The 27,823-nt window shown below is 47.3% G+C and overlaps 1 protein-coding gene across 2 annotated transcripts in view; it reads right to left on the bottom strand.

Annotated features, from left to right (window-relative positions):
* Positions 1-27,823, bottom strand: part of TMEM94 (transmembrane protein 94) — an 89,165-nt gene that overhangs the window by 51,534 nt on the left and 9,808 nt on the right. Inside the window, exon 1 of one of the 2 annotated variants that reach the window (XM_017950976.3) lies at positions 6,655-7,055. The exons of the other annotated variant lie outside the window; for it this stretch is intronic. The gene's annotated coding sequence lies outside the window, so the exon portion shown is untranslated. Of the gene's footprint in view, positions 1-6,654; positions 7,056-27,823 lie in introns of those variants that run through there. 2 annotated transcript variants of the gene reach the window in all.

Genomic DNA, 27,823 nt, shown 5'->3' with positions numbered 1-27,823 from the left:
AGAGAAATGAGACAGTCAAGCTTAAGAGGAAGATGAGTTTGTAGAAGATAAACTAGAAATAGCATTTTTGGGCCAGGTGTGGTAGCTCACGTCTGTTTAATCCTCTAAGCACTCTCAGAGCTGGAAGGCAGGAGGATTGCCTGGAGGCCAGGAGCTGAGACCATCCTAAAAATAAAAGGAGACCCTTGTCTCTACAAAAAATTTTTAATTAGCCAGGCATATGCATTCATCGCCTGTATTCTAGCTATAGTACACGTGGGAGGATCCGCTTGAGCCCAGGAGGTCAAGGCCAGAGCCAGCCGTGTCCATGCCACCGCAATTCAAGCCCGCGCATAAAGATCGTCCTCAAAGAAAGAAAAGCAGTATCATTAGGGCTAGGCATAGTGGCTGATGTTTATCCAGGCATCTCTGGTTGGGTGGCAGATTGATTCGAGGTCAGGAGGTCAAGATCAGTCAAGCTAACATGAAACCCCCGTCTCTACTAAACATATAAATTAGCCAGGCGTGGTGGCACATGTCTGTAATCCCAGCTACTCGGGAGGCTGAAGCAGGAGAATCGCTTTTACCTGGGAAGCAGAGGTTGCAGTGATTTGAGAGCACAACACTGCACTCCAGCCTGGTCAAGAGAGCAAGACTCTGTCTCAAAAAAAAAAAAAAAAAGGAGAGAGAGAGAGAGACAGGAGCCAGCAGGGACACGGAGCCAGCCGTGGTGGTCCAGGCACTAGCTGACGAGATATCCAGCCCTACTCCCACCCCAGGAACCTTATCTGGCACTTTATTTCCCAAATACCAGTCCCAGTCATCTCTGCCTGGCATTCTGGACTATTTTTGCACGGTTTCTTAGCATTTGAGGTGTAAATATCACTACATTCACTAAATTTTAAGCTCTTTGAGAGCATAGATAGTGCCTTACTACTTTTTAGTTTCTCTCAGATTATCAGAGGGATTGTTGACAGGTACATTTGTATCCTAATGGTGACACCAAAATTCCTCCTGGGGAGGAAACTGTCTTTGTTTAGGAAAATCACTGGTAAATGTTTTAAGAAAAGATGAGACCCAGAGCCCAGGTCAGCCTGCATCAAAGCAGTAAGAGAATGAGCCCAAATGCTCTGCATTTTATTTATTTATTTTTGATTTTATTTTATTTATTTATTTTTTGAGACGGAGTCTCGCTCTGTCGCCCAGGCTGGAGTGCAGTGGCGCGATCTCCACTCACTGCAAGCTCTGCCTTCCCGGTTCACGCCATTCTCCTGCCTCAGCCTCCTATGTAGCTGGGACTACAGGCGCCCGCCACCGTGCCCGGCTAATTTTTTTTGTATTTTTAGTAGAGACGGGGTTTCACCATGTTAGCCAGGATGGTCTCGATCTCCTGACCTCGTGATCCGCCCATCTCGGCCTCCCAAAGTGCTGGGATTACAGGCGTGAGCCACCGCACCCGGCCTATTTTATTTTTGAGATGGAGTCTCGCTTTGTCATCCAGGTTGGAGTGCAGTGGTGTGATCCCAACTCACGGCAACCTCTGCCTTCCTGGTTCAAGTGATTCTCCTGCCTCAACCTCCCGAGTAGCTGGAACTACAGGTGCCTGCCACCATGCCCAGCTAATTTTTGTATTTTTAGTAGAGACAGGGTTTCACTATGTTGGCCAGGCTGGTCTCGAACTCCTGACCTCAAATGATCCACTGCCCTCAGCTTCCCAAAGTGCTGGGATTACAGGTGTGAGCTACCACAACTGGCCTGTTTATTTTTATTTATTTATTTTTTGAGATGGAGTCTCACTCTGTCGCCCAGGCTGGAGTACAGTGGCATGATCTCAGCTCACTGCAGCCTCCGCCTCCTGGGTTCCAGCGTTTCTCTTGCCTCAGTCCACCGGGTAGCTGGGATTACAGGCATGTGCTACCACACGTGGCTAATTTTTGTACTTTTAGTAGAGACAGGGTTTCACCATGTTGGACAGGCTGGTCTCGAACTCCTGACCTCAGGTGATCTGCCCACCTCGGCCTCCCAAAGTGCTGGCATTAAAGGCAAGAGCCTCTGTGCCCGGCCATAAATGGTTGCCAGGGGCTGGGGTGTGGGGAGAAGAATGAGGAGTGCTTTTGTTTTTTGTTTTTGTTTTGTTTTGCTTTTTTTGAGACAGAGTTTCGCTCTTGTTGCCCAGGCTGGAGTGCAATGGCACAATTTCAGCTCCCTGCAACCTCCGCCTCCCGGGTTCAAGCGATTCTCCTGCCTCAGGCTCCCTAGTAGCTGGGATTACAGGCGCCCACCAGCAATCCCAGCTACTTTTTTGTATTTTTAGTAGAGACGGGGTTTCACTATGTTGCCCAGGCTGGTCTCGATCTCCTGACCTCAGGTGATCCACCCACCTCAGCCTCCCAAAGTGCTGGGATTACAGGTGTGAGAGCCAGCTGCTTTTTTTTTTTTTTTTTTTTTTTCCGAAATGGAGTCTCACTCTGTTCCTCAGGCTGGAATGTAGTGGTGCAATGTAGGCTCACTGGAACCTCTTCCTGATTCAAGCAATCCTCCCACCTCAGTCTCCCAAGTAGCTGGGATCACAGGTGTGCACCACCACGCCTGGCTAATTTTTGTATTTTTAGTTGAGACAGGGTTTTGCTGTGTTAGCCAGGCTGGTCTAAAACTCCTGACCTCAAGTGATCCGCCCGCCTCAACCTCCCAAAGTGCTGGGATTACAGGCGTGAGCCACCATACCCAACATGCATTTTAAAAATGAACCAAAAATTTAGAATTGGAAGAGAAAAAGAGGAGAGAGCAGAGAGGAAGGCTGAGTGTAAGGAAGCTGGATCCTGAACTGTGGAAATGGCAGAGGACTTTTGGAGAAAAAACACTGACACTGAATTGAAAGCTGCTCATATTTCTACGATGTAAATCCCTGCATCTTCCCAACTGTTCTACAGAGATCTCTACATATATAGAAACCTTGTGTGAGTGGTTGGTTTGGTGACAAGCGGCAAGGATATGTTTCACATCTCAGTCTGTGCTCTTGGATAAGGAACTACACCCGTGGGATGGTGGGAGAGTCCCTGAAGTAAACCAGTTCATGGGAACCAGAAGCAACCGTGAGAACATATGATCCTGCAAAGAAGTCTTCTTCTTCTTTTTTTTCTGAGACAGTCTCGCTCTGTTGCCCAGGCTGGAGTGCAATGGCGCGATCTCGGCTCACTGCAACCTCCGTTTCCCAGGTTCAAGCAATTCTGCTGCCTCAGCCTCTTGAATAGTGGGGATTACAGGCACCTGCCACCATGCCTGGCTAATTTTTGTATTTTTAGTAAAGGTAGGGTTTCACCATGTTGGTCAGGCTGGTCTCGAACTCCTGACCTCTAGTGATCCACCCACCTTGTCCTGCGAAAGTGCTGGGCTTACAAGTGTGCATCACTGCACCCAGCCTCAAAGAAGTCTTTCAAACAGGGTTTAAGTAACAGTGTCTAGATCTATAAGGGCCAAAGAAGCCCCCTGCTGTATCTAAACCATATTTACATAGTTGCCTCTGGGGTTCTCTAAAACTGAGTTGGTTCAATCTGGGAGGTACGCCAATGGGAGGAGGTAGCTGGGTTCCTCCCAGCCCAGTAGAACACTGGGTCATCTACAGAGGGAGACACATTATTTGAAACAGGATGGAGAGTATTCAAGAGGCAGTCAACCATTGTGCAGAGAAGCACTCTTTGTCACTGAATGGTCAGGGCCTTGTAGGGTAACAAAACATGCTTCCTGAAACAGTTACAGCTATTTTTGGCCCACCCTTCTCTGTCTTAGAAATACTTTCTTCTGAGAGGCTGAGGCAGGAAGATTGCTTGAGGGCAGGAGTTGGAGGCCTCAGTGAGCTATGACAGCTTCAATACACTCCAGCCCGGACAACAGAGTAAGACCCTGTCTTTAAAATAAAAAACAGCCGGGTGTGGTGGAGGGTACCTGTAATCCCAGCTGCCTCCCCTTGGCAGGAAATGGCACTGCTGAATACCTAGTTGCTTCAGTCAAAACCTGGCATGTTTGATTTCTTCCCTTGCCTCCCTTACCATATTCATCTGTCAGCAAGTTCTATGGGTTCTAACTCCAATTACAACTCTAATATATCCACTTCTGTCATTTCCAACTCTACGACCTGGGTCCAGGCCATCATCAACATCTGCTGTACTAGTTTAATCGCTCCTAACGCCAGGTGTGGTGGCTCACACCTGTAATCCCAGCCTTTTGGGAAGCCGAAGCAGGGGGATCACAAGGTCAAGAGATCGAGACCAACCTGGCCAACATGGTGAAACCCCATCTCTACTAAAAATACAAAAATTAGCTGGGCATTGTGGCACGTGACTGTAGTCCCAGCTACGCGGGAGGCTGAGGCAGGAGAATTGCTTGAACCCAGGAGGCGGAGGTTGCAGTGAGCCGAGATCATGCCACTGCACTTCAGCCTGGCGACAGAGCGAGACTCTGTCTCAAAACAAACAAACAAACTGAAACAAAAACAACCACAAAGGCTGGGCACAGTGGCTCATGCCTGTAATCCCAGCACTTTGGTAGGCCAAGGCAGGTGGATCATGAGGTCAGGAGTTCAAGACCAGCCTGGCTGAGATGGTGAAACCCCGTCTCTACTAAAAATCCAAAAATTAGCCAGGCATGGTGGTGGGCGCCTGTAATCCCAGCTACTCGGGAGGCTGAGGTAGGAGAATCACTTGAACCCAGGAGGTGGAGGTTGCAGTGAGCCAAGATCGTGCCATTGCACTCCAGCCTGGGCGACAGACCAAGACTCCATCTAAAAAAAAAAATAGCTCCTAACTAGACCCCTGCTTCTTCTCTAGCTCCCTATTATCCAGATTCCACCTCGTAGCCAGAAGGTCTTTCCACACCAGAAGTCAGGTCATGACCTTCCCCTGCATGAACTCCTTAAATGGCATTCCATCATACTTCAACTAAAATCCCACGTCACTGTGGTATACTGGTAGTCTATTACTGCATAATAAACTGACCGGGAATTTGGTGCTCTAAACAATACAAATCTGGACCAGGCACGATGGTTCATGCCTGTAATCCCAGCACTTTGGGAGGCTGAGGCGGGTGGATTATCTGAGGTCAGGAGTTCCAGACCACCCTGGCAAACATGATGAAACCTCATCTCTACAAAAAATACAAAAATTAGCTGGGCATGGTGGCACATGCCTGTAGTCCCAGCTACTTGGGAGGTTGAAGTTGGAGGATTGTTTGGGCCCAGGAGGTGGAAGTTACAGTGAACCTACATTGCGCCACTGCATTCCAGCCTGGGTAACAGAGTGAGATCCTGTCTAAAACAAAAACAAAAACAAAAAACAACACGTATCTTTGTTTCCTGACTTACAGGAAAAGCAAAGGGAAAAAAAAATTTAAAGAGAGAGAGTTAAAAAAAAATTATACATCTATTATTTCAGACCGTTTCTGTAGGTCAGGAATCTGGGAGCAGCTCCGATGGCCTGGCTCTGGGGTCATGAGGTTAAAGTCAAGATCTCAGCTCAGTCATCGGAAGGCTTAGCTGGGGCTAGGACACCCAAGGTGCCTCACTCACATGAAAAGTTAATGCTGGGTGTTGACAGGAGGGCTCAGTTCCCCACCACGTGGACTCTCCACTGGGCTGTTTGTCCTTAGGACATGGCTTCCGGCTTCCTCCAGAGCAAATGATCCAAGCAAGAACAAGGAGGAGGCCTCAATGTCTCCTAGGATCTATCCCTGGAAGTCACACCCCATTATCTCTTTTTTTTTTTTTTTTTTGGAAACAGAGTCTCGCTCTGTCACCCAGACTGAAGTGCAGTGACGCAGTCTCAGCTCACTGCAAGCTGCGCCTCCTAGGTTCACGCCATTCTCCTGCCTCAGCCTCCTGAATAGCTGGGACTACAGCTGCAAGCTCCGCCTCCTGGGTTCATGCCATTCTTCTGCCTCAGCCTCCCAAGTAGCTGGGACTACAGGTGCCCGCCAACACACCCAGCTAATTTTTTTGTATTTTTAGTAGAGATGGGGTTTCACCGTGTTGGCCAGGATGGTCTTGATCTTCTGACCTCGTGATCCGCCCACCTCCGCCTCCCAAAGTGCTGGGATTACAGGCGTAAGCCACCGCACCTGGCCACACCCCATCATTTCTCTAATATCCTACTGGACACAGGACAGCCCTGTTCAATGTGGAGGGACCACGCAGGGAGTTAACACCAAGAGGCAGGGATTGGCTGGGCATGGTGGCTCATGCCTGTAATCCCAGCACTTTGGGAGGCCGAGACGGGTGGATAATTTGAGATCAGGAGATCGAGACCAGCCTGGCCAACATAGTGAAACACCATCTCTACTAAAAATACAAAAATTAGCTGGGCGGTAGTGGTGCGCACCTGTATTCCCAGCTACTTGGGAAGCTGAGGCAGGAGAATTGCTTGAACCCGGGAGGCAGAAGTTGCAGTGAGCCGAGATCACTCCACTGCACTCCAGCCTGGGTGACAAAGTGAGATTCTGTCTTCAAAAAACAAATAAACAAATAATTAAAATAAGGCAGGGATCACCGGAGGCCCTCGTGGAATCAGCTGTCACATATGACCTTCAGGCCCTTCCTATGTTTTCATCCTTACTTCCCACCACTCCTTGCCTCCAAGCTCAACACATTCCAGCCACACTGGCCTTCTCTCTTTTCCTGCCACATACCTGGTGTGTTCCTGCTTCAGGACCTTTGCAGCAGCTATTCCCACAGCCAGAATGCCCTTCCCCAAGAGGTTTTCAGGGCCAGAATGTCCCCTTCTCTGAGGGGACTTCCTCGACTCTCAACCTAATGTGCTCCCCGGTTTCCATCATACTAACTTTTTGTTTTTTCAGAATACTGATCCCTGCCTGCTCCAATTTTTTGTTTGTTTATTTGTTCATTTCCAGTCTTCCTCTACTAAGATAAAAGCTTCATACCAGCAGGAAATTGTGTCTATTTTAGTCATTGTTGTTTTCCCAGCACTGAGAGCAGTGCCTGGCACATATTCATATAACTGATGGATAAGCAAATGAAGGGCTTTCCAAGGTCTAATGCAGTATCCCACAAGGACATCCACATACTTCTGACTTCATGCTTTCTAAGCATTCTTTTGACTCAGCTTCTTGAGTGCCTTAAAACCAGCTAAGGGGTGTCCTAGGAGACACATATCAGTAAAAATAATATCAGTAATACTTAACCCTTATGTAGGGCTTACTATGTACTACACACTGTTCTGAGTGCTTTACATAACAACTATCATCTCCATTTCAGAGATTAAAAAACTGAGGCCAGAATCTTTTTCTTTTTTTTTTTTGAGACGGAGTCTCGCTCTGTCACCCAGGCTGGAGTGCAGTGGCTGGATCTCAGCTCACTGCAAGCTCCGCCTCCCGGATTTATGCCATTCTCCTGCCTCAGCCTCCCGAGTAGCTGGGACTACAGGCGCCCACCACCTCACCCGGCTAGTTTTTTTTTTTTTTTTGTATTTTTTAGTAGAGATGGGGTTTCACCAGGTTAGCCAGGATGGTCTCGAGTCTCCTGAGCTCGTGATCCGCCCAGTCTTGGCCTCCCAAAGTGGCTGGGATCTACAGGCTTGACTGCCACCGCTGCCTCCCGGGTTTACGCCATTCTCCTGCCTCAGCCTCCCGAGTAGCTGGGACTACAGGCGCCCGCCACCTCACCCGGCTAGTTTTTTGTATTTTTTAGTAGAGATGGGGTTTCACCGTGTTAGCCAGGACGGTCTCGATCTCCTGACCTCGTGATCCGCCCGTCTCGGCCTTCCAAAGTGCTGGGATTACAGGCTTGAGCCACCGCGCCCGGCCCAGAATCTTTTTTTTTTTAACCCTTTTCCCGTTTAGTAGAAAAAAGTGCAGCTCGCCGCCAGCGCTCATTTAATTTTACATAAACATGATCTTTGAGGCTGAAGGAAATCTGAATTTTTTTTTTTTTTTTTTTTTTTTTGAGATGGAGTCTAGCTCTGTCGCCCAGGCTGGAGTGCAGTGGCGCAATCTCAGCTCACTGCAACCTCCACCTCCCAGGTTCAAGTGATTCTCCTGCCTCAGCCTCCCGAGTAGCTGGGATTACAGGCACCCACCACCACGCCCAGCTGATTTTTGTATTTTTAATAGAGACAGAGTTTCACTATGTTGGCCAGGCTGGTCTCAAACTCCTGAACTTATGATCCGCCTGCCTCGGCCTCCCAAAGTGCTGGGATTACAAGCGTGAGCCACCGTGCCCAGCCATCTGATTGATTTTCAATGTGAAAATAAAATATAAAAACTGTTCTTGGATTTATTTCTAAACAGAACTAGCATCACAACTGTCTGAATCATCCGAATCATCTATTTCAGAAAAATCAAATCCATCAAATGAATCTTTGGCCAACAACTGTTTGAGAACATGTTAACATCACTTGTAGGAATGCTGTTTTCTAGGATTTGACATTTTCAGCGATCGAGTATTACTATATTTTGTAAAGGAAATACCACTACTAAAACCAGAATGCTGTAAATAGAACGATGGCTTTTGTTTCTAATGTCAATATACTAGAGTGATATGAAAATAATAATAAAAGTGAGATATTTCATTGTAACATTGTCTCAGGGTAAACACTACAGCCGCAAACATCACCAAGTATTCTCTAGGCAAATGGGAAAAGGGTTAAACAGCTTTGTTGAAATACAATCCACATACCATACAACTCACCCATTTAAAGTGTGCCCGTCTGGCCAGGTGCAGTGGCTCACACTTGTAATCCTAGCGCTTCAGTAGGCCAAGGTGGGTAGATTGCATGAACTCGAGGGTTTGAGACCAGCCCGAGCAACATGGCAAAACCCCGTCTCTACCAAAAATACAAAAAAACTAGCCAGGCATGGTGGTACACGCCTGAAGTCCCAGCTATCAGGAGGCTGAGGTGGGAGGATCGCTTGAGCCCGGGAGGCAGAGGTTGCAGTGAGCCAAGGTTGCGCCACTGCACTCCTTGTCTCAAATAAAATAAAATAAAGTATACCAGTCAATGAGACTTAGTATATTCACAAAGTTAGGTAACCATCACCACAACCGATTTTAGAATGTTTGTATCACCTCAAAAAAGAAACCCTGCGCCCCTAAGCAGTCATTTCTATTTCCCGTCACTGCCTCCTCTAGCCCAGGCCATCACTAGTCTACTTTCTGTCTTTGTGGATGTTTCTATTTATTTATTTACTTTTCGAGATGGAGTTTCTCTCTTCTTGTCCATGCTGGAGTGCAATGGCGCAATCTCAGCTCACTGCAACCTCTGCCTCCCAGGTTCAAGCAATCCTCCTGCCTCAGCCTCCCAAGTAGCTGGGATTACAGGCACCTGCCACCAAGCCGGGCTAATTTTTTGTATTTAGTAGAGACAAGGTTTTGCCATGTTGGCGAGGCTGGTCTCGAACTCCTTACCTCAGATGATTCGCCTACCTTGGCCTCCCAAAGCGCTGGGATTACAGGCATGAGATACCATGTCCAGCCATGGATTTTTCTATTTAGGACATTTCATGTAAATTGAATCATATACTATGTGGACTTTTGCACCTGGCTTCTGTCACTTAGCATGATGTTTTCAAGGTTCATCCATGTTGTAACATGTATCAGTATTCCATTCCTCTTTAGGGCTGAACACTATTCTAGTATATGGATATACCACACTTGTTTTCCCATTCATCAGTTAGTTGATGAACATTTAGATTGTTTCCTTTTGTTTTTTCTTTTTGGCTATTATGAGTAATGCTGCTATGAACATTCATGTAAGAGCTTTTGTGTGGACATGTATTTTCCATTCTCCTGGGTAGATGCCTAGGAGTGCCACTGATGGGTCATGTGGGTACAGAGGTGGGTTCTTCACTGCTTTGCTATACCTCCTCCTGTAGTGAGGGAATTCATCATCCATTTAGTTCATACATCAGTATTTATTTATTTATTTATTTATTTATTTATTTATTTATTTATTTTATTGAGAGGCAGTCTCATTCTGTTGCCCAGGCTGGAGTGCAACGGCGCAATCTCTGCTCACTGCAACCTCCGCCTCCCAGGTTCAAGAGATTCTCCTGCCTCAGCCTCCCGAGCAGCTGGGATTACAGGCATGTGCCACAACGCCTGGCTAATGTTTGTATTTTTAAGGTGGAGACGGGGTTTCGCCATGTTGGCCTCCAACTCCTAACCTCAGGCGATTTGCCAGTCTCAGCCTCCCGAGTAGCTGGGATTACAGGTGCCCACCATCATACCCAGCTAATTTTTGTATTTTTAGTAGAGACAGGGTTTCACCATGTTGGCTAGGCTGGTCTTGAACTCCTGACCTCAGGTGATTTGCCTGCCTCGGCCTCCCAAAGTGCTGGGATTACAGGCATGAACCACCATGTCTGACATAGTTTTGTTTTGTTTTTGAGACAGGGTTTTGGCTGTGTCACTCAGGCTGGAGTGTAGTGGCACAATTGCAGCTCCACAGCAGCCTCCAGCTCCTGGGCTCAAGCAATCCTCCCACCTCAGCCTCCCCAGTAACTGGGACTACAGGGAGGTGCCACCATGCCCGGCTAATTTTTTAATGTTTTATTATTTATTTATTTTGAGACAAGGTCTTGCTCTGTTGCCCAGGCTAGAGTGCAGTGCCACAATTATGGCTCACTGCAGCCTTAACCTTCCAGGCTCAGGTGATCCTCCTACCTCAGCCTCCCAAGTAGTTGGGATTACAGGTGCAAGCCGCCACACTCAACTAACTCTTCTTTTAGATTTATAAGAGATGGGGTTTCACCACATTGCTCAGACTGGTCTCAAACTCCTGGCCTCAAGCAATACACCCTCCTTAGCCTCCCGAAGTGCTGGGATTACAGGCATGAGCCCTTGTGCCCAGTCTCGTGCATCAGTCTTAAGATTCCTGGTTAACACAGTTAGCACCTGCCTGACCCAGTGGCCTGATCACTTCTGAGTACACGCAAATCTGAGAGGTGATGAGTTGCCCCTGAGAAGGAAGATGCCCCCAGAGGAATAACTGTTGCCTTTGCACTTCCTTATGGAAGGTCATTTCCCCATATGGTTGCTCCTCCTTGTGTAAGGGGAGTGATATGTTTGTATCAATTCACCTGCAACTTTTTGCCCAGGATCCTTTCTGATCAAGGGCAGGAATTTGCAGTGTGGCTGGTTGGTATCTGGAGGTGCTGTCAATACCTGGGAATATAATATTCCTATTCAAAACAATTGGTCAGGCCAGGTGCGGTGGCTCACACCTGTGGATCACCTGAGGTCAGGAGTTCAAGACCAGCCTGGCCAACATGGTGAAACCCTGTCTCTACTAAAACATTTTTTTAGGCTGGGTGCGGTGGCTCATGCACTTTGGGAGGCTGAGGCAGCAGAATCACTTGAACCCGAGAGGCGGATATTGCAGTCAGCCGAGATTGTGCTATTGTACTCCAGCCTGGGCAAAAAGAGCGAACCTGTCTCAAAAATAATAATAATATATAATTTTTTAAATATAGAGGTTTAGTAGCTTTTGTTTGTTTGTTTTTTGAGACAGAGTCTTGCTCTGTTGTCCAGGCTGGAATGCAGTGGTGCTATCTCGGCTCACTGCAACCTCCACCTCCTGGGTTCAAGAGATTCTCCTGCCTCAGCCTCCCGAGTAGCTGGGACTACAGGTGCCCACCACCATGCCTGGCTAATTTTGTATTTTTAGTAGAGACGGGGTTTCACCATTTTGGCCAGGCTGGTCTCCAACTCCTGATCTCAGGTGATCCGCCCACCTTAGCCTCACAAAGTGCTGGGATTACAGGTGGGAGCCACCACACCCGGCCACTGCTTAGCTTTTGACAGTCCCTTGCCAGGTTGGTGGTGTCAGATGTCCAAGTTGTCACTATTCCTTTTTTATCACTTTCTCCGGGTGAGGGGATGGGGTCAGGGGCCAGTTGGCACAGCAATGACTGTGAGCGATGTCAGCTAATAAATGCAGATGCTCTCTCTGGGAAAGTAGTCCTCTTGTTCTCAGGAAGAGACAACCCTGTGGCTGGACAGTTTGTCTTGGAAGAGAAGGCCAAGGGACACAAGTTGTTGCCTTGGTTTTGTTTTGATTTTATCATGGGGTGCGGTTAGCATGTGGTTTAGAAGCGAATGAACTTTATAACTCTTTGGGGCCAGGCGCCGTGGCTCACAGGCCAGGCACAGTGGCTCATGCCTGTAATCCCAATACTTCGGGACGCCAAGGTGGGTGGATCATCTGAGGTCAGCCTGGTAAACATGGTGAAAACCCGTCTCTACTAAAAAAAAATACGAACATCATCCAGGCCTGGTGGCGTGCACCTGTAATCCTGGCTACTCAGGAGACGGAGGCAGGATAATCTCTTGAACCCGGGAAGTGGAAGTTGCAGGGAGCTGAGATGGCACCACTGCACTCCAGCCTGGGTGACAGAGCGAGACTCCGTCTCAAAAAAAAAAAAAAAAAAAAAAAGCCAGGCTCAGTGGCTCACGCCTGTAATCCCAGCACTTTGGGAGGCTGAGGCGGGCAGATCACAAGGTCAGGAATTCGAGACCAGACTGACTAACGTGGTGAAACCCCGTCTCTATTAAAAATACAAAAAATTAGCCAGGCATGGTGGTGTGTGCCTGTAATCCCTAGCTACTCGGGAGGCTGAAGCAGGAGAATCGCTTGAACTCGGGAGGCGGAGGTTGCAGTGAGCTGAGATCACGCCACTACACTCCAGCCTGGGCGACGGAGTGAGAGTCCATTTCAAAGAAAAAAAAAGAAGAAGAAAAAAATAGAACTCCTTGGATGTCTTTTTTTTTTTGAGACGGAGTCTCACTCTGTCGCCCAGGCTGGAGCGCAGTGGCGCGATCTCGGCTCACTGCAAGCTCCGCCTCCCGGGTTCACGCCATTCTCCTGCCTCAGCCTCCTGAGTAGCTGGGACTACAGGCGCCCGCCACCACGCCCATCTAATTTTTTGTATTTTTAGTAGAGACGGGGTTTCACCGTGGTCTCGATCTCCTGACCTTGTGATCCGCCCGCCTCGGCCTCCCAAAGTGCTGGGATTACAGGCGTGAGCCACCGCGCCCGGCCCCTTGGATATCTTTATTAGACAGAAGTTCAGATCTATTTGCCTTTCTAGTAATAAACCCTTGAATTCCCACACATTTTTTTTGAGTACTCGCAGGGCTTTCTACCACTGACCTCTCTTCCTCTTAAGACATCCCTGCAGATGTATCAACACCATATCCATGTTCTGGAAGGCAGAAATGTGGGACAACCAGGATAAGTGGTTTTACTCAGGATCACACAATAAATGGACTGTGGGTGGACACTGAAAATAAACCCTAAGCTTCTCATTCATCACACCCTTTCCACAGTGGGAGACATTAGGCTGACTTTCCATTGCTGTCTGAGTTTGCAAGAGGATAGGGCACATTATTTAGGGAGCAGATGCTTGCTTCACACATCCCTGGTGACCCCAGCGAATTTCAACATGTCATTCCAGCTTCTAGACCAAAAGGGAAAATCCGAGCTTAACTTGAAGGTACAATACGCAACCTTGCTTTCTTTGTCCTTAATAGACAACCTGGTTAGCCAGGCGTGGTGGCTCACGCCTTTGGGAGGCTGAGGCGGGTGGATCATGAGGTCAGGAGTTCAAGACCAGCCTGGTCAAGATGGTGAAATCTCATCTCTACTAAAAATACAAAAGTTAGCCGGGCATGGTGGTGGGCACCTGTAATCCCAGCTACTCTGGAGGCTGAGGCAGAGAATTGCTTGAACCCGGGAGGCAGAGTTTGCAGTGAGCTGAAATTGCGCCACTGCACTCCAGCCTGGGTGACAGAGCGAGACACCGTCATAAATAAATAAATAAATAAATAAATAAATAAATAAAAACAACCAGGCTATTCAAGGGTTGCAGAGGAACAACTTGGTCAAAGATGTTTTAAAATCTGTGGTCCACAAGTGAGGGTAATGGTGACTCAGTGTCGGCACTGAAGCAAAATGTCAGAGAGATTTCTCCCACCCTCTCTTTAAAGTTTGTATTCATCATGCTCTTGAAATGAGCCAGGCACAAACATGAGCATCCAGCAGATGATAAAGAGCAAATTTATCTAATTTGAAAAAAACCCCACATTTTTAAAATATAAAAACATACACAACAGACTTCCTTCTTAGCATTGTAATACCAGCTGCACCTAGGAAAAACATTACATTCCTAAAAAATAAACATTTGGCCGGGTGCAGTGGCTCACGCCTATAATCCCAGCATTTTGAGAGGCTGAGGTGGGAGGATCACTTGAGCCCAGGAGTTGAATGTCTCTATTTATTTTAAAAATAAAGCTGGGTGCGGTGGCTCACGCCTGCAATCCCAGCACTTTGGGAGGCCGAGGTGAGCGGATCACGAGGTCAACAGATTGAGACCATCCTGGCCAACACAGTGAAACCCTGTCTCTATTAAAAATACAAAAATTAGCTGGGTGTGGTGGTGTGCACCTGTAGTCCCAGCTACTTGGGAGGCTGAGGCAGGATAATTGCTTGAACCCAGGAAGCGGAGGTTGCAGTGAGTCGAGATCGTGCCACTGCACTCCAGCCTGGCAACAGAGTGAGACTCTGCCTCAAAAATAAATAAATAAATAGGCCGGGCACAGTGGCTCACACCTGTAATCCCAACACTTAGGGAGACCGAGGGGGGTGATCACTTGAGGTCAGGAGTTTGAGACCAGCCTGGCCAACATGGTGAAATCCCGTCTTTACTAAAAATACAAAAATTAGCTGGGTTTGGTGATACATGCCTGTACTCCCAGCTATTCCGGAGGCTGAGGCACGAGAATTGCTTGAACCCTGGAGGTGGAGGTTGCAGTGAGCTAAGATTGTGCCACTATACTCTAGCCCAGACAGCAGAGTGAAACTCCATCTCAAAAAAAAAAGGGCATTATGGATGCAAACTTTGAAGGTGGGAGAAATCTCTCCTACATTTTGTTGTAGTGCCAACACTGAATCGCCATGACCCTCATTGTTTGAAATCAAGTCTATGTCCCCAGATGTTCTACCCTGGTCAGAGCCTACAGACTTAGAACCCTTGCTGCTGCCTTCTAGGGGCTGCTATTCCAAGGCAGCCCACCTCACTTGGTTATTTGTTGGGGCATGTAGAGAGAGAGGGTATTGGATACCAGCACTGGAGGAAGACAGGATCCTTGCTCACTCAGATGAAATCATGCACATGGAGATACTTTTTTTTTTTTTTTTGAGACAGAGTCTTGCTCTGTCGCCCAGGCTGGAGCTCAGTGGCGCGCCATCTCGGCTCACTGCAAGCTCCACCTCCCGGGTTCACGCCATTCTCCTGTCTCAGCCTCCCGAGTAGCTGGGACTACAGATGCCTGCTACCACGCCTGGCTAATTTTTTTGTATTTTTAGTAGAGATGGGGTTTCACCGTGTTAGCCAGGATGGTCTCGATCTCCTGACATCGGCCTCCCAAAGTGCTGGGATTACAGGCGTGAGCCACTGCGCCCAGCATGGAGATACTTTTGAACTGCAAAGCCTATCAAGAATATGCTTATAAAGCCTCCCTCTATCAGTGGGCATAAGCTCCATAAGGAAGGCAGCTTTATTTAAGGATGATTACCAGATCCCTGCCTTGATTTTCACCACAAAAAGTTGGAGTAATTGATGGCTGTTTGTCAAACCCCTTTTCTATCTTTGGATGACAGTGGCTTTGTGTGAGTGTGTGTGTGATATATTATCAGCTGTTATTCCACCTGGCCTTCTGCAGCCTCCTCTTGAATTGCGGGTTGCTTGGTTAGTTTTCATTGCAATCCTGTCCTTTCTTCTTGTGTCCATAGAAACTACTAGTAATGCAGGGGTTTGTCCTTTAATGGGGCCTCTAAGATTCTCACAGCTTTGCTCTGAACCCAAGAGCATTTCCCCTTAAACCAAGAAATAGGGCTGGTGTGTCTGTTGGTGATGTCTTCTAACTCAAACCAAAATGTTTCCCTTTCTTTTTGTTTTGAGATAGAGTTTCGCTCTTGTTGCCCAGGCTGGAGTGCTGTGGTGCGGTCTCAGCTCACTGCAACCTCCGCCTCCCAGGATCAGGCAATTCTCCTGCCTCAGCCCCCAAGTAGCTGGGATTACAGGCACCCTCCACCATGCCCGGCTAATTTTTTTTTTTTTTTTATTTTTTTTATTTTTTTTTTTGAGACGGGTCTCGCTTCTGTCACCCAGGGCTGGAGTGCAGTGGCCGGATCTCAGCTCACTGCAAGCTCCACCTCCCAGGTTCACGCCATTCCTGCCTCAGCCTCCCCGAAAGTAGCTGGGACTGGAGCAGGCTTCCCGCCACCCCGCCCGGCTAGTTTTTTATTTTTTAGTAGAGATGTGGTTTCACCAGGTTCGCCAGGGATGGTCTCGGGATTTCCTGACCTTAGGATCCGGCCTCGCCTCGCCTCCCAAAGTGCTGGGATTACAGGCTTGAGCCACCGGCCGGCCTAATTTTGTATTTTTAGTAGAGATGGGGTTTCACCATGTTGGTCAGGCTGGTCTTGATCCTGATCTGCCTGCCTCGGCCTCCCAAAGTGCTGGGATTAAAGGCATGAGCCACTGCGCCTGGCCAAGGTTTCCCTTTCCATTTGAATGCTGTTTACGATGTGTCCCACTAAGAGGGACCTTGCTCAGGATTTGGTTGTAGGGGACCAGAGAGAGACCTCATACTTTGGTAAACTGGCTAGCCAGTAATCCTGCAGAAATAGTTTATGTCTCCAATATGAAAAGACGTGTATTGAAAACCCAGCTTTGTTGTCAAAGAGCATGCATTAAATGTGCTTCATTACTTTAGTGTCTTTTAGAGCTTGATATTTTATTTTATTTTATTTTATTTTTTTATTTTATTTTGTTGTTGAGACGGAGTCTCTCTCTTGTTGCCCAGGCTGGAGCGCAGTGGTGTGATCTCGGCTGACTGCAACCTTGGCCTCCCAGGTTCAGGCTTCTCCTGCCACAGCCTCCTGAGTAGCTGGGATTACAGGCACATGCCACGACGCCTGGCTAATTTTTGTATTTTTAGTAGAGGTGGGGTTTTGCCACGTTGGCCAGGCTGGTCTCAAACTCCTGACCTTAGGTGATCTGTCCGCCTCAGCCTCCCAAAGTGCTGGGATTACAGGCATGAGCCACCACACCCAGCCCATTTATTTATTTTTATTTATTTTTTTTTTTATTTTTATTTATTTATTTATTTTTTTTTTATTTTTTATTTTTTTGAGACGGAGTCTCGCGCTGTGTCACCCAGGCTGGAGTGCAGTGGCGCGATCTCGGCTCACTGCAAGCTCCGCCTCCCAGGTTCACGCCATTCTCCTGCCTCAGCCTCCGAGTAGCTGGGACTACAGGCGCCCGCCACCACGCCCGGCTAGTTTTTTGTATTTTTAGTAGAGACGAGGTTTCACCATGTTAGCCCGGATGGTCTCGATCTCCTGACCTCGTGATCCACCCGCCTCGGCCTCCCAAAGTGCTGGGATTACAGGCTTGAGCCACCGCGCCCGGCCTCATTTATTTATTTTTAAAGGTTAATCAAGTGAAGCAGTGGGATTGGAGAAGGAACATAAAAATCTGTAACTGGTTGTGATCAACTAGCCGTAAACACCACTGCACTGGGACAAGCCAGGAAACTGGTTGACTAAGGAACGTGTGAGAAAATTTCTAATGTGTTTGATGCAGTTTAATACTTCAGTGTTCTTACAGCTACTGAGGCAGTAGGTGTGGGGGTTACAAACTGTGCCTAGTCAGACAGACCCAAGTTTGAATTCTAGATCTGATACTTCACTGACAAAGGAACTTCTTTCTAAGCCTCAGTTTCCTCATCTGTAGAATTTGAAGAATGATGGAACTTTCTCGTTGGCTTGTTAAATGAGATCATGAACAGAAGATGTGGAGGAAGTGGTCAGCAAAAGGTAGATGAGGTTGTTGTGATGATTAGTTAAATTCAGAGCTAAAAAAAGAGAGAGAAATAAACTCCTGAATTGCAAGAGAAGGAGCTAAGTTAAATTCCACACAGTATTTTACAAGCCTTAGGTTTAAATTTTTTTTCCTTTTTTTTTTTTTTTTTTTTTTTTGAGATGGAGTCTTGCCCTGTTACCCAGGCTAGAGTACAGTGGCGCGATCTTGGCTCACTGCAACCTCCACCTCCCAGGTTCAAGCAATTCTCCTGCCTCAGCCTCCTGAGTAGCTGGGATTAGAGGTGTGTGCCTCCACACTCAGCTAATATTTGTATTTTTGGTAGAGATGGGGTTTCACCACATTGGCCAGGCTGGTCTCAAACTCCTGACCTCATGATCCACCCACCTTGACCTCCCAAAGTGCTGGGATTACAGGCTTGAGCCACCGTGCCTGGCCCAGGTTTAAAATTTATTTTGGAAGGCCAGGTGTTTTGGCTCACGCCTGTAATCCCAGCACTTTGGGAGGCTAAGATGGGTGGATCACGAGGTCAGGTTTTCAAGACCAGCCTGGCCAACATGGTAAAACCCCGTCTCTACAAAAATACAAAAATTAGCCAGGCTTGGTGGTGCGCACCTATAATCCCACCTACTGGGGAGGCTGAGGCAGGAGAATCACTTGAACCCAGGAGGCGGAGGTTGCATTGAGCTGAGATAGCGCCATTGCACTCCAGCCTGGGCGACAGGGCAAGACTGCCTCAAAAAAAAAAAAAAAAAAGACATCAAAAGACATAAAGAAGTATACAGTGAAAAATACATCTCTCTCCCACCCCTGTCTCCTACCTCTTAGGTTTCCTACTCTGAGGCAACTAATATATCAGTATCCTCCCAGAAATTCTCTTTAACTTAAAAACTACCTCCAAGGGAAATTTATGCTGAAGAGCACCGCGATGGGAGCATTCTCACAAATATTTTGCTAAGTATTAAGCAGAACAGTGTGATAATAAAGACAGCTGCCTGTGTGGTCTTGTTGGACCCCGAGTTTAGGGAGTATTTAGACAACATATTTATTCTCTGCAGCCTGAGCCAGACTGGATGAAGTCTTTCAAGCTATATTAAGACACGTGGGCTCAGAAAAGCAACATGATTCACAAGCAGAATTTACAGCTCCCAAAGCAGAGAGCCCCTCTCCAGGGGCCGCTTCGCTTCATCTTTCATGAAGGATATCAGGGCGGGGCGAGCCACGCTGGGCTATCTGAACCGTGGACTGTGGTCTCATTCCCGGCATTCCCCGTTTGCCGAGCCCACATTGCCGACATTCCCCTAGGGTTTACATTCTTTTCTTCCCTCCTGGACAGACATACTTGGGGTCACATAGCTTTGCCTTCAGCTGCTAGAGGGTCGCAAGGACAGGGTGGAAGAGACGATGATCAGAGATTATGTGAAAAGATCAAGGATTCCTTCCTGCATTCTCCCCCTGGCTGCTGGAGTCTAGCTTCTGTTCTGTAAAATGTACAGATCTTATATTTATCTACGATCGACTTGACAAATTTAAACTCGTTGAAGTCCTAGGCACACCTGTTTATTGGATAAACAGGGCTATTTGTGCCACACTGTTAATAGGGTAACTATGTTTATTTATTTATTTTTTGAGGCAGGGTCTCACTTTGTCGCCCAGGCTGGAGTCCAGTGACATGATCTCGGCTCACTGAAACCTCTGCCTCCCAGGCTCAAATGATCCTCCTACTTTAGCCTCCCAAGTAGCTAGGACCACAGGCACCACCATGCCTGGCTAATTTTTCTCCTTTTTGTAGAGACAGGATTTCGCCATGTTGCCCAGGCTGGTCTGAAACTCCTGGGCTCAAGTGATCCTCCCGCCTCGGCCTCCCAAAGTGCTGGGATTACAGGCGTGAGCTACCACATCTGGCCACTATGTATTATTATAGATTTACAGAGCTTAGATATAATACATTAAATATATTTAGAGAGCTTAGCGAATTCACTGCCTTGCCTCCGACCTCATGCCAAAAAAACAGGTACCTAATCACCTCAACTGAAAGACATTCTGCAACCTCAGCAACACATTCCAGTATTTAATTCTTACGTCAAAAAGGTCCCACTTGATCTAACCTGAATTTGCTAAGCTAGAATTTGTCTGGTTTCCAATAAATAGGGAAAGTAACAGTGGTTGTCTTTCATCACAGTTTGTACTTTAAGATGTTCACTAAGCCTTTGTCCCTTTAATACTAAATGAAAGTGCATTTAAGTTCTTTCATCTTCTATTTGTGTTTAATTTTTTTTTTTTTTTTGAGACAGTGTCTCGCTCTGTTACCCAGGTTGGAGTGCAGTGGCATGGTCTCGGCTCACTGCAACCTCTGCCTCCCGGGTCCAAGCAATTATCATACCTCAGCCTCCCAAGTAGCTTGAGATTACATGTGTGCGCCACCACACCTGGCTAATTTTCGTATTTTTAGTAGATACGGGATTTTGCCATGTTGGCCAGGCTGATCTCAAACTCCTGGCCTCAAGTGATCTGCCCACCTCAGCCTCCCAAAGTGCTGGGATTACAGGCACGAGCCACCGTGCCCGGCCTCTATTTGTGTTCAATTTCTAAGTCCTCAGTTACACGGAGGCCTGTGGTTCAGGCCCCTCCTTTCATGGCCTCCAAACCAGGACAGAATCTGGTGAGGAATTTTCTCTGCACAGAATATCATGAAGGATCCCTCCTGTCTTTCACTCTATTTTCACTTCTCTTGCATCCTACAGGCATTTGGAGCGGCTTCCCTGATTCATCTTCAGCCTGGGTGTATGTAAGCACAGCTATATAAAGCAAAAGGTTTTCCCCATCTGACACAGCTAAATATCAGAGAGAATGAGTAATGATATCCGTTCTGGTTGCTAGGCAGTTCTGGTATTTATAATGATCTTAGTTCAGTATACTTATAGAGATTTAATTTTCCTAAAGACCAAACGCTCATGCTAATTTGGGAGAGGATGGAGATCCGATTTCTTGAGCTGGGCCAAAGATTCAGGAACGGGTTGATTGTTAGCCCCAGAGAAGCTGCCAGCAGAACTTTGAAGCAAGTTGCTTGATTTCTTTGGAGCTCAGAACAGAACAGAACAGAACAGAGGCAGTATTGGTAAACTTCCGGGGGCTTTGTGACTGAGTGAAGTCTCATAAAACACTCAGCTAGGCCAAAAAAGAGAAGGGATTGGAAAAGCAGAAAGCCTTGGAATTGATTTGCAAGTACTCCTATCTTGTTTGCAAATGAAACAAGCCTCTAGAAAGCAGGAAAATGGACATTCTCAATTACTTCTCACACACCTTACATTATTATAGATGAGGACTCTGAGGTTTGCGGAAGTTAGTTGAGAAATGATGCCAAGTGTCCAGCACAGGGCCCGAAAACATAGTCAGTATTCTGTACGAGTTAGTTCTCCTCCTAATTTAATTGCTTGTAATAAGAAGGGTTAAAGACAGGCTTAATGGAGTGGACATTCTAGTTGCCAATTAAAACCCTTAGCTATACTGTCACATAAAACAGCCAGTAAACAGTGTCTGTTACTACCAAAACTATTGGTTTTCATTATGCCACGCTACTTCACCTTCTCCTGTGGTCAGACTGCTCAGGGAGGGGGTTGTTCCCAGTGACAGCCTGGTTCAGGGTGCCCAGATGCCTTGGGGTTGGGGGCTTGGGGTAGGCTTGCATCCTTGCAACCAATCTTGTTCCTCTAGGTTCTAACTGGCAATTAGTGTCATGATCCAGACATACAATAATAATAGCAGTAGTAGTAGTAACTAACCTTTTTTTTAAATTTGAGACTGAGTCTCGTTCTATTGCCCAGGCTGGAGTGCAACGCTGCAATCTAGGCTCACTGCAGTCTCCACCTTCCCGGTTCAAGCAATTCTCCTGCCTTAACCTCCCAAGTAGCTGGGATTACAGGTGCCTGCTACCACGCATGGCCAATTTTTGTATTTTTCGTAGAGACGGGGTTTCTTTTTTTTTTTTTTGAGACGGAGTCTCACTCTGTCGCCCAGGCTGGAGTGCAGTGGCGCGATCTCGGCTCACTGCAAGCTCCGCCTCCCAGGTTCCCGCCATTCTCCTGGCTCAGCCTCCTGAGTAGCTGGGACTACAGGCGCCCACAACCGCGCCCGGCTAATTTTTTGTATTTTTAGTAGAGACGGGGTTTCACCGTGGTCTCAATCTCCTGACCTTGTGATCCTCCCACCTTGGCCTCCCAAAGTGCTGGGATTACAAGACAGGGTTTCATCATGTTAGCCAGGCTGGTCTCGAACTCCTGACCTCAAGTGATCCGCCCGCCTTGGCCTCCCAAAGTGCTGGGATTACAAGCATGAGCCACTGCGCCCCACTGTAGCTAACATTTAAGAACTCGCTGAGGGTTAGACTCTGAGCTAAATACACTGTGTGCATTATTTCCTTTTTGCTCTTAAGACAAAATGTCCATACGTTCAGGATCCTAACCAGAGAGGAAGACATCAGACTTTGCCACTGAGCAATCTAAGTCTGAAAACGTTTTAGAAGTGAAAAGAGAATAAACTCCACAACTTTCTGCCCCTGAGCCATAAAACCAAAAAACAGTCTAGCAGAAAGGGAAGATATGTTTCATAGAAGGCAGAGAAAATGCAGCTTCTGAGTTTATTAAATAAATGGGAAAACATTATTTCTGTTCTCTTGTAACCACAAAGAATTGAAACTTGTGGTTGACCGGGCGCAGTGGCTCACACCTGTAATCCCAGCACTTTGGGAGGCCGAGGTGGGCGGATCACCAGGTCAGGAGATCAAGATCATCCTGGCTAACATGGGGAAACCTCGTCTCTAGTAAAAATACAAAAAATTAGCCGGGCGTGGTGGCAGGCGCCTGTAGTCCCAGCTACTCGGGAGGCTGAGGCAGGAGAATGGCGTATACCCAGGAGGCGGAGCTTGCAGTGAGCTGAGATCCGGCCACTGCACTCCAGCCTGGGCAACAGAGCGAGACTCCGCCTCAAAAAAAAAAAAAAAAAAAAAAAAGAAACTTGGGGTTAACAGAGATTTAGGGGTTGGCGGGGGAGGGAGAGAGCAGTCTTGTTGGGTCCTGAATTCTGTTTTGGTTCCAGGGAAATAGGGTTTCCATTGCATTGGTGCAACAGGATATTTCCTCCACGCTCCATCAAACAACGTTTCCTGGCACTCCTAGTGCGGCCAGTCCGGGCAGCGAGGTCAAATCCATTTTTGGAGCCAAAGTACTGCATTCCTTTACAGTTAGTTAGTTTTACAACCGCCTCTGAAGAAGCACTTGCCTGTCTCGAGTGACATCTAATGGCAACCAAGGGAAGTGCCCGCTTTTCCATCCTAGAAATGCCACACTCCTTGTCACAACAGAACCCTCTTGATCCTTTCCCTCACTAATTACCCTGTGGTTGATGACGACACGTAGGGCTGACAACATGAGCAAGTAGAAGTTATTCCACTTGCTAATTAGAACTGTGGAGTATGCTTTCATGTAAAATGCGAAACCACCGACTTACATTTGAAAGCTCCCAAATCCCAGCCTCAGCAGTGATCGTCCTGGGTAAGTCACTTGTCCACCAGGGGTACACCTGCTTAGCTACAGGCTGGAGTGGAATGGTTTCTCTCTAAAGGGGCCTTAAAACATTTTTTTTCTTTTTCTCTTTTTTTTTTTTTTGAGAGAGAGTCCCCCACTGTCACCCAGGGTGGAGTGCAATGGTGCGATAGCTCACTGCAACCTCTGCCTCCCAGGTTCAAGTGATTCTCCTGCCTCAGCCTCCCCAGTAGCTGGGATTACAGGTAGCCGCCACAACATCCAGCTAATTTTTGTATTTTTAGTAGAGACGGGGTTTTACCATATTGGCCAGGCTGGTCTCGAACTCCTGACCTTGTGATCCACCTACTTCAGCCTCCCAAAGTGCTGGGATTACAGGCGTGAGCCACCGCTCTGGACCATTACTTTTTCTTTTCTTTTCTTTTTTTGGGGGACAGAGTTTCACTGTTGTTGCCCAGGCTGGAGTGCAGTGGCGCCATCTCGGCTCACCGCAACCTCCGCCTCCTGGGTTCAAGTGATTCTCCTGCCTCAGCCTTCCAAGTAGCTGGGATTACAGGCATGTGCCACCACGCCTGGCTGTATTTTTAGTAGAGACAGGGTTTCTCCATGTTGGCCAGGCTGGTCTCGAACTCCTGACCTCAGGTAATCCGCCTGCCTTGGCCTCCCAAAGTGCTGGGATTACAGGTGTGAGCCACTGTGCCTGGCCTGCCATTATTTTTTCCATAAAGCTTTAAGGCACTGGTCACAGTGCCTTAATCCCAACACTGTAATCCCAACATTTTGTGAAGCCAAGGTGGGCAGATCCCTTGAGCCTAGGAGTTCGAGACCAGCCTGGGCAACATGGAGAAACCCCGTCTTTAATAAAAATACAAAAATTAGCAGGGCGTGGTCATGAGCACCTGTTGTCCCAGCTACTAAGGAGGGTAAGGCAGATGACAGAGGGAAACCCTGTCTCAAAAAAATATAAGAAGAAGAATAAAATAAATAATGGCCATAATCTACAAAGTGTTTTGAGATCATTGGGTGACTGGGAACACAGTTATGCTCAGGAGAGAACAGCTAAAAGATACTGTCTGGCCGGGCGCGGTGGCTCAAGCCTGTAATCCCAGCACTTTGGGAGGCCGAGATGGGCGGATCACAAGGTCAGGAGATCGAGACCATCCTGGCTGACACAGTGAAACCCCGTCTCTACTAAAAAATACAAAAACTTAGCCGGGCGAGGTGGCGGGCGCCTGTAGTCCCAGCTACTCGGGAGGCTGAGGCAGGAGAATGGCGTAAACCCAGGAGGTGGAGCTTGCAGTGAGCTGAGATCTGGCCACTGCACTCCAGCCTTGGCGACAGAGCGAGACTCCGTCTCAAAAAAAAAAAAGATACTGTCTGAGAAGCTTTTAATAACTATAAGAATGGTGGATCCAAGTGGAATCGTTAAGACGAAGAAAGGGAAAATTGAGAGGAGAATGTCTAAAAGGTAATAATTAAGAACAAAAAATTTTCTGAGATGGAGTTTTGCTCTTGTTGCCCAGGCTGGGGTGCAATGGGGGGATCTCAGCTCACCGCAACCTCCGCCTCCCGGGTTCAACTTACTCTCCTGCCCCAGTCTCCCAAGTAGCTGGGATTACAGGCATGTGCCACCATACCTGGCTAATTTTGTATTTTTAGTCGAGATGGGGTTTCTCCATGTTGGTCAAGCTGGTCTCGAACTCCCGAACTCAGATGATCTGCCCGCCTCAGCCTCCTAAAGTGCTGGGATTACAGATGTGAGTTACCACACCTGGTCAATTAAGAAACATTTTACACTTTTGATATGCATAATCTTTTTTTTTTTTTTTTTTTTGAGAAATGGGATCTCACTGCGTTGCCCAGACTGGTCTCAAATTTCTGGGCTCAAGAGATCCTCCTGCTTTGACCTCCCAAAGTGCAAGGATTACAGGTGTGAGTCACCACGCCCAGCCAATATGCATTGTCTTATTTTGTTTCATTTTCATGTCAACTCTGTTTTGAGATTTATTATTATTATTATTGTTATTATTTTGAGATGAAGTCTCACTCTGTTGCCTAGGCTGGACTGCATTGGCGTGATCTTGGCCCACTGCAATCTCCATCTCCTAGGTTCAAAGGATTCTCCTGCCTCAACCTCCCAAGTAGCTGAAATTACAGGTGCCCACCACCACGCCCAGCTAATTTTTTGTATTTGTAGTAGAGACAGGGTTTCACCATGTTGGCACCACGTTGGCCAGGCTGGTGTCAAACCCCTGACCTCAAGTGATCCACCCTCCTTAGCCTCCCAAAGTGCTGGGATTACAGGCATGAGCCACTGTGCCCGGACTGTTTTGAGATATACTATTATTGACACTTTTCTAGATGAAGAAATTAAGTCACAAACAAGTAACAAGACATGTCACAAATTCCTTAGTCAGCACTGGGAACCAGCTGGCTGGCACTGGAAGCATCTCTCCTACATTAAATCCTGTTCTTATTTCACTGTGTCTCTCCGGTCGGTCCTCCAGTGCTCAAGCTGTAAACCTGGATGTCGTCCTGCTTCTCACTCGCTCCCACTCACCTCTCACTTCCAACCCTGCTGCCTGTTTTCTCCCTCCAGTAATATCTCAGGTCCACCCATCCCATGGCATCTCCAATGCCTCCGACGGAGATCAAGGTGGATCTCTAATCCACCTTCTTGGTTCAAGTCCACTTAGATGGTTAAAACAGGCTTCTAAATTTGTAATTAGGCCGAGTGTCATGACTCACTCCTGTAATCCTAGCACTTTGTGAGGCCGAGGTGAGTGGATCACCTGAAGTCAGGAGCTCAAGACCAGACTGGCCAACCTGGTGAAACCCCGTATCTACTAAAAATACAAAAATTAGCTGGGCATGGTGGTGGGTGCCTGTAGTCCCAGCTACTCAGGAGGCTGAGGCAGGAGAATCACTTGAACCCAGGAGGCAGAGGTTGCAGTGAGCTGAGATTGTGCCATTGCACTCTAGCCTGGGCCACAGAGCGAGACTCCATCTCAAAAAAAAAAAAAAAAGTCATTAAATCATATTTGTTTACTAGCTTGTTGCTTGTTGTTCACCTTTCCTCATATGATTGTAAGCTCCTAGAGGGCAGGAACCCTGTCCTTTTATTTATTTTTTTATTTATTAGATAGGGTCTCACTCTGTTGCCCAGGCTGGAGTGCAGTGGTGCAATTTTTGCTCACTGCAACCTTGACCTCCAGGGCTCAAGCAGTCCTCCTACCTTGGCCTCCTGAGTAGCTGCAACTACAGGTACACACCACCATACTTGGCTAATTTTTGTGTTTTTAGTAGAGATGGGGTTTCACCATGTTGCCCAGGCTGGTCTCAAACTCTTGAGCTCAAGGGATCCACCCGCCTCGGCCTCCCAAAGTGCTGAGATTACAGGCGGAGTCACTGCGCCCTGGCCCAACTCTGTCCTTTTTAATTCACTCATGCATCCCTAGTGCCTGGTGGTGTGCCTGGCTCATAATGCACATTCAGTATATGTTTGTTGAATGAATGAGTGAGAGAAAATGTACTAATTCAGCAATTCCATAGTCTATTAAAATACTGATGCTGAGGGTGTGATAGCTCATGCCTATAATTTCAGCTACACAGGAAGCTGAGATGGGAGGATTGCAAGACCAGCTTGAGCAACATAGTGAGACCATGTTTCTAAAAATAAAAATAAAATGAATTAGTTGGGTGTGACGGTGCACTCTTGTAGTCCTAGCTACTCGGGAGGTTAAGATGGGAGGATCATTTGAGCCCAGGAGTTAGAGGCTTCAGTGAGCTATGATTACGCCACTGCACTCCAGCTTGGCTACAGAGCAAGACATTGTCTCCAAAAATAAAAAATAAAATACTGATGTTTAGGCTCCAACCCCAGAGATTCTGATTTATCTGAGATGGGGCCAGATATCAATATTTTTTTAAATTTAATATTGGCTGGTCGTGGTGCCTCACACCTGGAATCCCAGCACTTTGGGAGGCCAAGGCAGGTAGATCATTTGAGCTCAGGAGTTCAAGACTAGCCTGGGAAATATGGCAAAACCTCATTTCTACAAAAATTACAAAATGATGAGCGGGGCATGATGGCATGAGCCTGTAGGAGGCTACTTAGCTACCCAGCTACTTAGGAGGTTAAAATGGGAGGATCACCTGAGCCTAGGAGTTCAAGGCTACATTGAGCCATGATTGCAGCACTAAACTCCAGCACACGCAGTAGAATGAGGCCCTGTCTCAAAAACAATTTTTAGGTTTTTTGGGTTTTTTCGGGCTTTTTTTTGAGACAGAGTTTTGCCCTTGTTGCCCAGGCTGGAGTACAGTGACGTGATCTCGGCTCACTGCAACCTCCACCTCCTTCATTCAAGCGATTCTCCTCCCTCAGCCTCCCAAGTAGCTGGGATTACATCACCCAC

Source organism: Papio anubis, chromosome 17 (genome assembly GCF_008728515.1).
Source record: "Papio anubis isolate 15944 chromosome 17, Panubis1.0, whole genome shotgun sequence".
Taxonomy (NCBI): domain Eukaryota; kingdom Metazoa; phylum Chordata; class Mammalia; order Primates; family Cercopithecidae; genus Papio; species Papio anubis.
The sequence above is the reverse complement of the archived record's forward strand: the minus strand, read 5'-3'. Positions and strand labels throughout refer to the sequence as shown.